We start from the raw sequence: 12,354 nt of genomic DNA on the forward strand, positions 1-12,354 counted from the left end.
CTAATGCCTTGTCACACACATGCAAGTACACAATGACACACAAAAACTTAACGATCTCTTGTAAAATGTAATGGTGACATTGATTTCCTGCTGTTTCGAACAATAGGCCTTGGTGGTTTTGAGTTGGATGGAGAGCAAATCTAATTCAAGGCATTACTTCCTCATGAGGTTTTTGTTCTTCAGACCAAGAGGGGAGTTTTTCCAAATGGTTTGGCTCAAGTTACACGCAGCCAGTCATCTGTCATGCCATAATGATGGTAGAAAACACAGGAGGGGAGATCAAGTGTGTCCAGCAAGTAGCTTATACCCTCATTATGTCTTTCAAGAACCAGAACCATCAACATACCGACTTTAAAATCATCCTCCTACACTGTAGTTTTATCTCTTTGTCACCTTCTATACTCCCTAAGTCTCTGCTTTTATAGTTGAAACATTTGCCAGCTGGACTTTGGTGTATGAGAAGACAGACCTTTACTTTGAATTTAAAAAAAGGCTCCCTCTATACTTCACAGGCGGATATTATCCACTGTTCTCTACACTCTTTGTTCCCACATATCTACAAAGACCCACTAAATCCTGGTTTTACCATGTCTCCAACAAAGGATTGCACTACAGTATATTTTCACCATTATTTAGTGTCTGCAAGCTAAGATATCCGCTTACAGCAAAATTGTGATGATCCACCAAGTGCTGCTTATGCAAGTTCTGGGAAATATCTGGGCTCTCCTTTAAGTATTTCAACAGATCATTTAGTTACTTAGTTACTGTTCATAGACATGAACTTGATTGCTTTATAGCCTATTTTTGTCATTATGATATAAAATACAGAAGAATCTTACTTTAAGTGACTGGAAGGAAACCATGATGGCTTTATCAGAAGTGGCCAGGCAGTCGCACTAGTGCTTGAGGATGATAAATGAGGATTTTCCAGTATTGATCAAATGCTAGTAGACAAAAAAATGCAGACAATATGATGGATGACACCAGAATCTCTGGATAAATGACTGCATGAAATGATAGCAGTTTGTGTTCTTTAAGAGGGGAGAGGTTGGGAAGACGGCAAAGCCAGCCTATTAAATCACTAACATGAAGCTCTGGTTGATCCCTCGAGCGGTCAGGGTCCACTGGTGCCACTAGATCCTATTTAGAAGTCTCCACCATATTCTCCATCAGCTGAGCTATTGATTATTCTGAAAGTGGGCTGTACTGTATAACCTATAAATGGCGAATTTTAATTTGATTTATCTCATCTGTTTTCATCCTCCTGTAAAATGTAACTATAATGGTGCAGAGCGTCAGGAGTCCCCCTGGTAAAATTCAGTTTAGGATTCATTTTGGCCATGATGCTTACAGATGTAGTTCTCAGTCAAGATTTACTGCCGACAAGCACCCACATTGAATATGATTCATGTTACCCATGATGCAGCTGATTGGCTCTCCTAAGTCTCCTACTGTAAGTCATGGTGTGTCTGAGCTGACACACAAACTGAATTTAAAGGCAGTTTGAAACATGACCTGGACAATTAGGCAGAAGTACGTTACAATAGCCTGCTAATGTTGCAGTTTCATTTGCTTACACAAGACTGAGAGACTTTAGTGCCTGAGAAAATGAGCAACCAGGCGCACTAAGTGAAATGTCAAGAACACATTAATAACCCTACCCACCCTTGATACCAAAACGGATGACCTTTAGGTAATGAAATATGCAAATTATTCATGATCATGGAAACATATGTGGGCAAACAGATGTGTAAAATAGTGGAAGAATATGGAAACTTATTTATTTGTAGTCCCTGAAAATCACAAGCATGACACACTGTGTAACCCTGGGTAATTTCTTTTTTTTTTTCAAACATTTAAAATGCAGAGCTGCTGTCACCTTGTATCAGCCTGGAATAGCTGACAAATATTACAAATGAGTGAATAAAAACAGTCTTTTCATAGAGCTGATGCCAAGTTGAGTTTTGCCCATTGTTAGTATTCTGCGTTTGAATATGTTGTGTCAAACAAGCTTAAGAATAGAGATTTAAAGCTGTCATAACAGAAGCAGTAACAAGCAAAAACATCATAATGAAGATATCATTTTAAGAAACCGTACAGTCGTTTGCGTTTTATTTGTTGGAGCTGAGCTGCATTAAATTTAAGACCCTGAGCAATTTGGCTGTCAAATGCCAACTCTGTCTCCTAGTAATAACGTTCATATACAACTAAATTGCTTTCCCACTTTCATTGCTTTGGCAAATGTTATCACTGCCTGGAATATGTTCACAGGTAATGTCTTTTAATGAACGCTAAATTTATATATTGGTCTAAAATCACAGGGAGGAGGGCTGGGGTAGATGCAGGACAAGATGCAGGACTCTGACAACAGAGACCCATGTTCACATTCTGAGTCCTGAGTGTGGTTAGGTTTAGGCAACAAAAGCACTTTGGTTAAGGTTAGTGAAAGATTGTGGTTTGGCTTAAATGTTAAGAAATATGTTGTATTTCAACTCATTGCAGACATTTTCTCTATTACACCAAGACCATGATATTTCCCAATCCTTAACCTAGTGCTGCCAGTGCCTAAACATAACTATCAAAACTTTAATAATGCTGTAGTTTCTACTAGCGGATACTGTATTGCAAGATCGGTTATTTTGGTGGGAAAAAAAACAACTAGATATGTTGTCTCTGAACAGTCAGTATCAATATTCTTGCACCTTGCCAAATTCGTTAATTAACAACATTTTCTCATTATGTTGACAGAGAATTACATTTCTAGCTAAATGTATTTGCTGTTGCCATTTAGTTGTATATGAAAGTAATTTGTAGGAGACAAGGTTGCAAATGCCATGCTGTCAAACTCAGATATGATTCAGAAATTTCCAGGACACAATTAAATAGTAAGATGATGTATTTTCCCTGATTTCAAAATTGACTGTTGTATTTGAAAAGTTACAGTCAAAGAGCCTCAAATTGCTCATTTTTATAGTGGAATAAATGGCTCATAGAGAATAAATAAATTAGTATTTGTATTATTTTCATGTGTTTAAAGTGCCCTAATGCTGCTTTTCTATGGTGGTACGGTGTGTCTTGGTTGTTTGTTGTCTCTGGCACAGATTCCCTGTGGTGTTTTATTCAGTCCCTTGATTGAAATGCTTTCAGCCTTAATGGATCTAACAAAGCTGTGAGCTTTCTTTCTCTATGTCTCTCTGTCTATAAATATATATGTATAACATAAATCTGACATAAGACAAAAATACACACGCATCTCTCTAAATGGAGCTCTGTGTGTGATATTTCATGTTCTAATTATAGCAACAGCCAATCACCTTTTTTCATTTATGAGGTCATTTTAATCAAAGCAGAAGATAAGATAACAGACAACTTAATTTGTCTTTCTCTCTTTCAGTTTATTGCTTCTCCCTGTACAGCTGACTATAATATCTAACCTTCTTCCTTTAATACAAATAAGATACGTTCTCTATCTCACTGTTACAATTTTCATTTCTTGTGACAGACTCCAATTACCCTGATATGCCTAAATACATTTGCTTAAATCCATTATGTTACTCACTTAATCTGTTGTATTCCATTTAACTTGACCGGGTCCCATATGGTTCAGTGAGCACAGCAAGCACTCTAACACATTCGGTCCAGGTAACAAGAACAGCATTGCATGCTAATGTGACAGCTGAAGTGAAAGAATGCATACAAAGGAAAATGGAAATAGAAATGTGTTTACAGTTGACAAAACAGACCAGATTGGACGATAGATATTACAATGAGCAACAGATGTTTTTACTTAAGAGCTTGCTCACCTTCAGGGTATCTCCTCTTTCTATTTGTTTTCTCTTCACTATTTCTGCGACTGAAATGTATACTGTACCTTGCCCTTTAGAGATCAGACTGTTCACAGACTGTATATACAAAGCTAAGACTGGGGATGTGCACCGAACAGCATGTGTGTGGATGTGTAGCTTAAATGCTGTGACATTCACCAGCTTAGCCCTCAGGGGCTTTAGAGTTCTCTTTCTCTTGTAAAGCTGAAGAAAGAAGAGCCTCATAGACATTTAGTCTGACCTCACTCAGCTGCTGCCTTTTTACAGTTACTTTCTTTTGTCCCCTCGTCACCCGTTACCATCGTTTCCTCCAGGCAAGTCCATTAACCTGATGTTAATAGCAGTTTGGAGCGACACTGCTGCCGCCACCGCAAATTCCATTTCAGCTTCTGGGAACAATAATCAGATCACTGTCACATCATAATTACCCATTTTTCCAACCACAGTCATCACCATCATATTCATCGTAATGGTTGGTCATCAAGATAAACTGTTGATTTATAACTATTGATTATAATCAATGTCATCCCTTATCATGAAAAGAAAAAAAACATATAATTTCCTAATGGCCATTATAGTTTCCTGTGAATAGATCTTGATTATAGTTGGAATTTTCAGTTTGAAGTGGTTAATAATCTAAGCATGGACTGTCCCTGTAATCACCCACAGTCTGTTTGTAAAGGGTAACCTGTATAAGATCTGCCTGAGGCATGCAGTTACCTCTTTCCAGGGAAAAAAATACTCTGCTGCACAGAAAGTTATACGCTATGGAAGCAGCCATAGTGATTTGGTGTGAAAAGAATACGTTGAAATTGATGGGTAGAATAAGCTACTATGGTTGATCAAGCAGAGAGTGAAATGTACACTGAAGAAACACAAAGGTTCAAGGAAAAATAAACAATCCCTCAGAGGAATGGAGGGATGTCCACACTGGCACTGACTCTAAACTAATAACCACTAGCTATTTTTTGTTTTGGATTAATAGTTTTTTTTGTTGTTGTTGTTGTTGTTATTTTATCATTATTTACTAGCTTAGGTTTACAGAGTGTCTTTCTACAAAGTCAGGTACTGTTATGTGGCACACAGAAAGTGCAGAGCATCAAGCAACCCCCTTCAACCTGACGTCTGCATCTGCACATGAAGCTGATCTGACCCCAACATCTCATCATTTTGTTATGAACAAGTCACAGTGTTTTGCTGCAAGCCTCAAGTGTGTCAAGTCGGAAGTCTGTAAACATGGGTTTAAAGTTTGTCTTAAAAATTAACTGTATCTAATGTATCTAATTTATTCATTTAAATACTGCACTGCGGATGATCAAAAACATGTTTACTTATAATGAGCAATTGCAAAGCAGTAGCTGCATACATACTGTTTGCCATGACATTTGCTACATGTGCTATAAGGAAAACACAAAGAAGGGATGTGATCAACACACACAAGAAATTAAACAGTGTCAAAAGTCCCGAATTTCAACATTTAATTTTATTCAGTAGCCAAAGCCATTATGCTTGGAAAAAAGCGTGATGTAGTCAGCCCACGTTTTCACTATTGTCTGCACTTGACATCATCTCCAGTGTGTCAGTGAAGCCATTATCCGAAATCAAAACATCATTTTTCATTTTTATGCAGATGACGCCCCTCTGTATACTTCTGTCACACCAGATCATTTTCACCGCGATGATCCCCTCACAGATATCATCACTGAGAAATGAGGTGGAGCACCAAAGGCTGACTGAGTTAACCCTCAGCATTGACAGCTATGCCTCAAGCTAAGCTCTCCTAAAATCATTGCAGTCTTAAGTTAACCTTACTGATCAGCTCTGGCCCCGATGGTGTTTTATGATGTGTTTCTACCAGCCGAGTTTCATACATTTGGAGCAAGTACTCGTGAATAGGGTTGGTAGTGTCTGCTGGTGATTGTTTCCTCAGCAACTGAAGAAGAAAGAAAAATCCCCAGTTGTCTCAGAAATGACATAAAACAGAAGTATCCAACACTTCATGATTAATGAGGGTATAATTTATGTATGTATAATGTATTATTAATGTTGGACTAACGCAACAAACTATACAAGTATCAAATAAGATGACATTACATCTGTCATGTTTTAAAGTTCTTTTTATTCTTGTGAAGCACTTAATGATATACGCGTTAAAAATACATATCCGCAGCTTGTGTTCATGTTATTTTCTTTGACTCATCACTCATACACGCAGAGCACTTGTAAAGAGAAAACACAGTGACAAACAAATTATGGAGTGCATGTTTCTACACCTATAATTACAGCACGCTGATAATTTCTGTTATTTTCAGAGACTGGTCATTTCCATGGTGATGGTGTCCTCTGAGAGGCTGTAGAAAGCTTTCTTCTCCCAAGGTGTTAGATTACACTTTTTGAAGAGTTTGCTGTCGTTCTGTATGAATCTGCGGTAATTACACAGTAACACTGGCTACTCATCAGACAATATGAAAAGTAGGGAACTCGGTTGGCTATCCTCAGGGTAATCTCTCACTGAATCAGCAAAGAAGCATGCAGTTTTAATGGAAGTGGGATTAGGGAAGGGAGTCCAATTAGCAGGCCATGAAACCATGTTGAGCCAAATAGAGAATTTTAAAATTTTCATTATAATGCAGTGGTCTAGAGGTGATTTTCTGTCATTTATATACTGTTATAATGTTGGATGTCTATGTTAAACATAGTCAAAATTCCAAAACCTGAGGTGAACGTATGTAAAAATGCTCCCTGCAAGTCAACAGCCAAGGCTTCAGCCTGCTCTGAACACTCTGTTTGCAAAGTTACCTCTACTTCTTCCTTCTGATGATGTCAGATTGTTTGTGTATGCCCAAACGTGGTCATCCATTCCATAGTCTTTGTTGCTAAGGTTGTTGCTAAGGTGGTTCCGCGGGCTGTTTGCATATTTCGGATAAGACTCAGGTTCGAACATGTACAGATGTATTTGAGAAGTTTATATTTCACGTGAAGAACGCTAAACATAAGTGAAATCCGACTACTATCGTTTGTTTACGTAGCCTCCGGAGCTGGTGGAAGTCTGCTGAGACACAGCTTCCAGGAGCTAACCAGTCAGAACAGAGTGGGCTCATCAGGAGGGGGACTTTAAAGAGACAGGAGCTAAAACGGCCTGTTTCAGAAAAAGTCTGAACTGAGGGGCTGCTTAAAGAGCCAGTAAAAGGTAAATAAGATTTTTCTGAACTGTAAATCAAAAAACCTTTTTCAGTAGAGCCCCAGAATAAAAATATAGATCTGGAAATGTGCATGATATGTCCCCTTGAAATGTTTTATGATGTCTCCATTCCACTAGTTCATCTGAAAATTTGTTACAGGAGACCAATAGGTTGAATCATTATCATGAGGGTCTGTTTTCTGCTCACATTTCAGCCATTTATAGTCATATATACTTCCCTGTCTATTCTGTTTACTACTTTGATTTATTTTTTATAACAATAAATAATAACAATAAATAACTTATAACAATGAATTATGCCGGTGTTACATGTAACCTCAATTTCCTCTTTGTCTAATGTACTATTTTAGTGTCCTAGTGCATTTCCAGTCAAGTCTCCACCCCATAGTGTTTGTTTAGTCTGGAAAAAGTTGTCAAATATCTGTATTTGAGGACACTGTGTTCTTTTTATAACATTTCAAGGGACCAGTGAAGTGCTTCAAGCTGTTCTCAGAAGACAGGTGTGAAAGTGAGAAACAAAAATGTTCCTCTAATAAAGCAGAGGCTATAAATCTATACTTCACAAATAATATCCAAGTGATGGACAGATTGACAAATGCTGAAACACATATTCCCAGACACACACAGAAATTGACAATGATTGATTTTTAATCATTCGTTGGCCATATGCTATCAGATCCATACTTTAAGTGCAGACCTGCAGATCCAAAGCTGTTTTTACTGACATATGTTTATCCGTTCAATTAGCTTGGAACTGTAGTCTGCTGTATTATTCATAATGATAAGAGGGAAACTCCTCACTCTAAATTTGTAAATACAAGTCTGTCTGCACTATAATGCCATAGTGTCAACCTCTGTAATCTAAACGTAGATGTTCTTTACTGCTCCAGGCGGGGAAATTCATCATTTGGATGTGCCCCATCTGACCTATTTAGGAGAAGTGGACAACCATTCTCTAATACTGGAAGACCAGCTGATGCCAGTGTTGTGAGAAGGGAGGGTACCCTCAAGAAAGCACAAACTCATCACCAAAAAGACCAAAAAAGTTCATAAATGTGAGATGACAGCGTTATCTGTCCTAGCTGGGCAGATTTCCTGCCACAGAGCGAATGCATGACTACTGTAAATATGTATGTGAACATGCATATGTATTGTTTCTCCCCCTCAGTCATTTTTTTTCTCTTGCCCTCCATCCATACTCTCACATCTGCATACATAGTAGGAGGTCATGATGAACCGATTGATATCCAGCACACGTTTAGTTGGAGTTTCTCATTCATGTGCATGTGATTTCTATGTGGGTTGTGTTTTTGATATGGGTGGTCAACACAGGGCTTGTTATCTTTGTATACAACTCACTGTAGAATGCACACATACTGCAAAATCTCATCAAACTCTCTTTTCTGCTTTTTTGTGTTTCATGTGTGGCAAACAGTACATGTTTGATTTATTGTGCACACATACACCACGTCAGGTGATTACACAACCGGTTCAAAAGTTGAATGATAATCAAAGCTGCAGACTCAGTAAAACATTTGAGAATTCAGAATATCTGTTTGATCAGATGACAAAGCCCTCACTAGCTATGACTTGTTACCCAAAAGTCTTCCCCCACTGCATCCTCAGAACAGGCTATTATTTTTTCCTGCCTGCCTTTTCCCTGTGGCTTTGTTTAATATCCTATTAGGGGAGGACACAATCAATGCAGTTTGAGCTAATAATTGGATTTCACTATTTTTTTTCTTCACTCATGGCAAAAGGAAGAAGGAATAAAACATGAGACATGATTTCCATCATTCTGCTCATCTTACCTTCACTTGCATTGTGATTGGATTCCTTGTCTGATAACCCATGACTGAGGTCGATAAGGGTAATTACCTTGAGCCCCCCAAGGCATTAGTACAAGCATGACTGGAGGTGGCTTAAAGTTAATGTGCATATGTGTGTGTGTGTGTGTGTGTGTGTGTGTGTGTGTGTGTGTGTGTGTGTGTGTGATGGACAGATCACAATCACATTCACAATCAAATTATTCCAGAACACCAGAACAGGGGCTTCATGTGTTGTTAGGAGCTGAAGGAACACTGACAAGTGACGGGCAATATAACTAATTCTGGTTACTGTCCAATAGGACAGATGTAATAACAAGAAGGAGAGGAATTCAAATAAAGTAACATTTCCTCACATTGACTCCCTGATTAATTTTGATATGTTTGCACAATTTTTTGCTGATAGCCTTCAATGACAGGAGGTGACAATAATGCTTAGGTAAGGTCACAATTTTTTTAAGTAAATGAAAAGAGACAAAAAAGATGAATTTTAGCTTTGTGCAAAACTAGGAGGAGGGAAACTGTTTATTGATCCTATTACCACAGCACAGATCCTTTCACCGTTGGTTTCAGTTCATGTAGGTTAACAAATACACTCAGGCAGAAACTAAACCAAAATGCTTAAGGGATGAGGGTTATTATTCATTGTCCATCACAGTCTCAACACAACTCTTCTTCCTCTACTCTGGAAATCAATACTTTGCTATAACATGAAAAAAAACAGTCGACACATGGACAGACAAAAACTGCAAGCTCAAGTCTTTTCTATACTTTAAGTGTTGTCTAAAATGATCAGATGTCTTACAGCACATAATTGCAGTTGACTGTTAGAGGATTATTAACTAAACCTAAGACAGCGGCGCTGATGATGGGGAGTAGTGCCACTTTAAACTGGCGGTACTTGTTTCTGACCTTTACGTCATTCTTTTCAAGTCAGTTCCTCCATTCATTATCCTTGCTGTAGGAGAGAAATTGATGTGACAGCAACATCCACACAACAAGAAAATGAGAAAAAAATCAATGTTCAAGTCAGTATGTCATATTTACAAGACATGTGTACCGAGACAACACTAATAGCAGTGCTGCATTTTCAGGTACCTAAACAAGGTTTAATGGAATAGTGTGACATATAGGAAAATATGCCTACTACTTTGCTGTCTTGGCCACAGTCTAATGCAAATATGTGCATCAATTTAATCTCAGTGTGTCATGGCAAAGAACATCAACTGTGGTCAACTTGTTTTAGTTAGTTATAATGGTTTTAAATGATAAAATGTTTTGATGGTGGGAAAAAATGAAAACCATCATCATTTTTTATAATCTACAGTACTTATCCACTGCCCATTGGTGTGCTCATTGTTCAGTCTGTTTCAGACACCAATAATTTGATATCAGTTGATAGCCTGACAAGGAAGCAGTGTGTTTAGCAGTGTATGACAAAAAATATTTGTTGGCAACCTTTTTTCCCACAATGAAAATGAGGCTAAACTAAATAATAGGTAACCTTTGAAAACAAAAAACTATGATAAAATGTTTTACATTCAGAATAAAAACTAAATGATAACGTTAAAGACATCTGTGGAATCACACACTGTAGCTCTGAACCAGTAAAACAGTATCATCTGCTGCCCTAAAATATTTTTTGCTCAGAAGACGATTTAGCCACTTGACCTGTTGCACTACCATTGATAAGAAGCATCTTGAATTCAGTAATGTTATGTCTCTGTCAGTAATGTTATTGGATGGTACTGGTTCTTGGAAGAAACAGATTTATGGACTAAATTTATCTACAATCCCACTGAGAATTAGAGAAGCAGCAGCAACAAAACAGCTAGGACAAACTACAAAAACACACATGCCTATATAAGCGCACTGTGTGTGAAGTGCCTTTTCCACTAATATTGTGATAGATGAGAATTATACCAAGGTGGTCTCAAAATACTTAGAAGACAAAAATTAAAAATGCATGACAAATATGAGATGAAAATGTCACTGATGAAAATGTCTAAAATCTGACTAAAACTGACTGACTGGTATTTAGTATATTTTGTCACAGATATAAAGGTTGACAGATGCTTTTGTGTGTGTGTGTTAGCAATGGAACAGTGAAAAAGGCACTAATGCAGGGAAATTAGTCATAAGTGGCAAGACAATAGGAACAAATGAAAATGAAATACAGTTTTTCCTTTTCATTTTCCCCAAAGCTAAGTCCTCTATGATGTGCACAGCAATCACTAAAACCCTTGAACTTTTTTTTAATGAGCTGCATTTAAATCCAATATTACAGTGTTTTGTGTGTCCAGGACCATAATGATTCAAAAGCCTATGTGTGTGTTTGGTAGGATTGGTAGGCACTCTGAGTGCTGGAAACTAAATTCCACCAGAATTCTACATTCATGAAAATATCTGAATTAATAAAAGCAAGAAACCAAGTCATCTTTTTTAACTTTGCACATATCAGACATGAATATTTCACTTTTGTCCAATTACCTCTTTGTCTGTAAAGTTTGGAGAAGTCAAGAACATAATATCAGAAGGACCAGAATTCAAAGCAGTGCCCCCATACGCCTGCAACTAGGGCACTGTTTTTGCTTCTTGAACAAAGCTTTTGTAAGCCCCCTCTTAACCATGTGCAGCAGAGATTCTCTGCAACATCAATTATGAGAACATTTTGGCAGGAAGTGCATGAACACTGTGTTTTCAAAAACAAAACGAACTGCATCTCAGAAAAGCAAAGTCACTGTAACCTAGGATTTGTTAGTTTGTCAGCCTCCTCTTATTCCCCCCACACAAACAAGAGATAGTTAAAAGCCTTTGTTGATATAGTGTAAGAATATCTCAACTGTAAACTAGAGCCTGAATGACTGTTTGCGTTGTAAGCCAGCCAGACAGTCGGAGGTATGTGCAAACACTTCAAGCAAGGGAAGCTACAACATTTTGTGTAAACACCATTAATTGCATTTTTGCCATTCTAAAATGTAAGTGTGGGCAGCCAAAGAATTTTAGTAATTTTATATCCTCATTTTTCCCAAGCATAGTTTCTTTACTCCAACTTACAGTGGCTGCTAACTCCAGCATAAAATGCCTTTGACATCTCGTTTTTAAAATGAATGTAAAGCAGTGCTGATGTGAACAAAACAACAAAATATGAGCTTCTTAAGTCTCCTTCCAAATCACAACAACAAAGTTTGAAATAGTTTTCAACATGTCTGCAATATCCAGGCTGACCTGATTTCCAAATTAATTAATCAACCTACCACACACTTGATTGATGACACTGATTTGAGATGAGCTTTGATTCTCATAAGCTTTCTTCCTGTACCTCTTTTCAACATGCCTTATCTTCGACTCTTTTTCCAGTCTAAGATGCCAAGCCTTGTGGTGGCCAGCCTGGCAGACAGCCAACCGAGCCAAATCGGTGTGCACTTGCACAATACAGTTCACTTAAATCACCTGCTTTGTGGGGTAAATCAATGCTCTGTTTGGTCTGCAGGCTGTGGGA

Source organism: Thunnus thynnus, chromosome 13 (genome assembly GCF_963924715.1).
Source record: "Thunnus thynnus chromosome 13, fThuThy2.1, whole genome shotgun sequence".
NCBI lineage: Eukaryota > Metazoa > Chordata > Actinopteri > Scombriformes > Scombridae > Thunnus > Thunnus thynnus.